General features: G+C 40.6%; 1 pseudogene; it reads right to left on the reverse strand.

The window, feature by feature from the left end:
* Positions 1 to 261: 261 nt before the first annotated feature.
* Positions 262 to 2,728, reverse strand: LOC147612027 (exportin-2 pseudogene; annotated as a pseudogene).
* Between the last annotated feature and the right edge of the window lie 1,512 nt (positions 2,729 to 4,240).

Below are 4,240 nucleotides of genomic sequence, written 5' to 3' on the forward strand. Positions count from 1 at the left end.
GTAACAGATACCATATGTCCAATCTAGCCCAGTATTGAGCAAGAGCATTATGTCGATAAGTGTCCTCGAATTCAGCCACAGGAGAAAGCCAAAGATCAAAGGCATCAGTTTGCAAGATGAAATTGTCTCAATCCTTTTTCTAACATGTAACATATGAGAAGAGCCAAATGTATTATCTTCCCTTTGTGGAGAGTTGATAAAGTCTCCACAAACGAAAGCATTTGCCGCTCATGGAAAGATTGAGATCCACACACGCACCCACACACACACATACATACATAAATACATACATACATATACATAAATATATATACATACATGTATGTGTAAATATACATATATATATAAATAGGTATATATATATCTATATACATATACATATAAATATGTGTATATATATATATATATATATATATATACATACATACATGAGAACAGGCAGTAAAGAATTTTTTGCAGCTAATATCTAGCACATCTATATGTGTAGCAAAATTAGAAACCACCACATGAAGACAGTAGAAAATTGCTTACAGCTCAGCTATAGCACATCTGTACATGTTGCAAAATTGTGCCAATCCTGCTTGATTGGCTGGTTCCACGTTCTGCTGGATAAGACTGGGAAATTTTCCAGGGACGCACACAGATGCTCTTGCCAAGGAGCTCACTAAAAATTCCTTTGCATCCTGTATTTCCTTGACTGGATCATCCTGTATTTCCTTGACTGGATCATCCTCTTTTTTTCCGGCACTGTGCAACTGAGCATAAACAGCAGTATAACCAACCATCTCATCAAGATCTGGGATATCTGCTTCTTCCTCGACCCTCTCCTCCTCTGGCCGAACAAGTAATGTCATCACACTGTTCAGGAATCTTCCCCAGGTGAAGGCAGCAGCATCTGTCTGTAAAATGGGAGACTCACAAAGAAGCTTTGTAGAAGCAACAGCACACAGCTTGACTTCGAGGTCCCCCGTGATAGAAAGAAGGTGAGGAATCCAGAAGGTCTCGAGAATATTCATGAACAAGTGAGGCTGAACCTTCTGAACTGACTCCACAAGGGCATGGTGCCCATATTTCATGCAGAAAAGGGACATAAAAACAATCAATGACTTTATGAACTTCCGCTGAGTCTGCAAACGGACAAACAAAAGCTTCCATATGCTATCAATATAGCCAGAGGTCACTTGATAATCCAGGTACTCAACAACTGTATTCAAGATAAAGAATCCATGGTGATCCGTGTTCTTGGAGCTGATGAGCTTTTCAAAAACACCTAACACTGGTTCTAACTGCTTTGCTTGAATGATTCCATTGGAGGCTCTTTGTAGATATGACTGCAGGAGCCGGACAAGTGCAGGCACATTGGCTGATCTCTGCCAGAGAGTAGGAATTAGCAAGTGAGGAAAGAGAGTGATGTAAGTTGCAGGAAGAGGTGGACTATGGGTGTCTATGAGCTGAGCCAAGATCTGGAAGACATATGGTGCAAACTCAGCCACATCCAATGCTAGGATGTCCTGGAAAACTGGGAAAAGCTTGGCTCCAAAGTTCCCAACCAACTTAGGGCTTTTTTCACAACTTCTCCTTACAAGAGCAGCTATTGCCTCAAATAAATAATGATTGAAGGTAGGATTGGTAGGATTTCTGTACAAAACCAAAAGAATGGCCACCAACTGGTCAAGGCAGCCCGATGCAAACAGGACAATGTCTGCAACAGATAATACCCTCATGATGCATTTCATCACATAGACATTCTCTTGAGATTCTGGCAGCTTAAGTGCACTAAAAATGTTATTGAGTAGATTTGAGATAAGGGGATTCAAATCCTGAGCAGCAAACCTTAGCTGTTTTGCATCCCTTATGATCAACATCTTCTCAAGACAAAGAGCTGCACAACATTGGATTCAGACACCAGAAACCTAGTAATGAGGCATCAATGTCAAGGCCACCTGCTTCGGGAGCTGAATTCGAAAAGTTGTCACAAACTTTATGGCATCAGCTTTCAGGACAGGTTGAGAGTTCACATCCTCACTCTGAAGTTCTGGAAGAATGGCAGAAGCAAAGAACTGCTCAATATCAACTAAACTTGAGCCTGTTGCAACCCCTGGAGGTTGTTTAGGTGCCAAAGCAATCACTAGATACAATGCACAGTCTTTTTCCTTCCAGTTCTCCAAGGGACTCACTGCATAGCTCTCCATCATCCCTCGCACATATGTGGAAAACATAGTATTGACCTCGCTCTCACAAATTTGCTTTAGAGCACCTGGCTGATTGAACAAATTATGATGAACACTCTTGCTAACAGTAGTTAAGAACTTGATTGCTGTTGTGGCCAACCTATCATGACTTTCATAAGTAGCCCCCAAATATCAGAAGCAAATCCTGGTAGACAATCTTTGAATCCCTCTTCATTCTTTTCCATGTAGAGGTTTATATTCTCACAAATTGCTGCTTTCACTTGATCTAATACACCCTCTTTGTCTTCGCTACTTTCCCTTAATAAAGGGTTATCATAAACCAAATAATCATGGAACAGACTCATCCACTGTCTCATGTTATCCTCAAAAAACTCTGGTAGCTCCTGGTAGTTGAGAGAGTAAAAGATTCGACAACACAACCTCTGGCATTCAAAGAGTGGCTTCAGCATGTTAGCAGACTGAGCATGTGTGCTTCGTGAGAAAGGAAATCCCACACCTTCTTTGCCACCGGACATGAAATAAAAAGATGCGGACATGTTTCCAAGCATGTAGTATAGAACACACAATTACCAGAAGCAATCCGCCGCTTTCGCAAGTGGTCTCCCAATGGTAGGCCTCCAACTAGCATATGCACCATAGGAACACCTTCCTTTGATACGGAATCTTAGACCACCAACCCTGTAAGACATGCCCTACTTTTTCGAATGTTTCATACCCTATTCTTCTGAGTGATCTAGCGCTTATCTTCCACCATCATATCGTTTACCTGATTTGTTGTACACTGGACAATGTCCCGAGGCTTTCTAAATGCCCAAGTTGTTGATCTTCCAACTAAGAAATATCACCAAACGGTGTGAGTCATACCTTCACCTTCTCCATAACTGTACATATCCACGTGAAACCCAAAAATATTGACGGATTTTCTAAAAAGACAATAAGCGGCCTCTAGTGGCAACAAAGCATCCAGAATTCTCACTAGTCCCAATTGAGCCATTCTATTGAATTTTGGCTGCTCAACAAGTTTGGTAGGCCACTCCAAAAGTCGTGAAGCAGTCCACACCTCACCTGCCATAGAATTCAACTACAACCGCTGATCTGAAGGCTCCCATTTAGTATACATTGCCAATACCTCCTTCCATGACATCATCTAATTGTAAAGGAGAGGTGAACCCACCACTCGAACCTATTGGGAACCATCCACTACATCCCACCATGTACCATCAATCCTAGTATTACCATGCACAAGTGTGACCTCCTCTATGAGGGCTTTGGCCATTACCACCCATGGCTCTTGAGATACACACATCTCTTGCAATAAAGGCCATATCCTAGCAACCATATGTAATCTGACATCTAATAGGGCTGCCCCTCCACTCTTCTTCAGAGTAATAACATGTTCCCAAGAAATCCACATCTTCCCTGGCTTATTTCTTGCTCTTTTCCATAGCATAAATCTAATTGGCTATTGTATCTGATGCAAAGCTTTGCCCGTCCATAGCAATAAAGGCAAGAAAAAAGATATCATGCTAATCATAATGGATTGTGCTTAGCAATGTGATTTTAGTTTTGAGGAAAGTTTACAAGTCCATATCTAGAGTTCATCCATGCCTTTTGGAAAAGTATCTTTTGGGCTAAATTAAGGACCAAGATTGGATGATTTTAAGGTGTTACAAGGCTAATAATTTGTAAAGCATATCCATTTAAAATCATAGTTTTGGAAGAGAAACTTTGGGACTTTTATGCATAAAATTTTGGGTTTAAACCTAGAATCTCTTCATTTAGTCCTCCGAGATTTGAGGGGTGTAAAGGGAAGTCCTTTTGGATGATTTTGGGAGACTCTCGAGTCTACAATTTAAGGAAACATCTAGCATGTAATTGATTCAATGAATCATAAGGAAATACCCAACGATTATGCTTTTTTGATAGATATTGTCAAACATAGTTTTGAACTAACAAGTCCTTTAGGTTGAGGATTGAGAGGGTTTAAAGACCTTTGAGCTTTCCAAATATTTTAAGGGGGATTTAATGGGAAGTAATGGGAAGTTGAT

Source organism: Cibotium barometz, chromosome 46, assembly GCF_041138505.1.
Source record: "Cibotium barometz isolate CiBa-2024 chromosome 46, ASM4113850v1, whole genome shotgun sequence".
In the NCBI taxonomy this organism is placed as follows: Eukaryota; Viridiplantae; Streptophyta; class Polypodiopsida; order Cyatheales; family Cibotiaceae; genus Cibotium; species Cibotium barometz.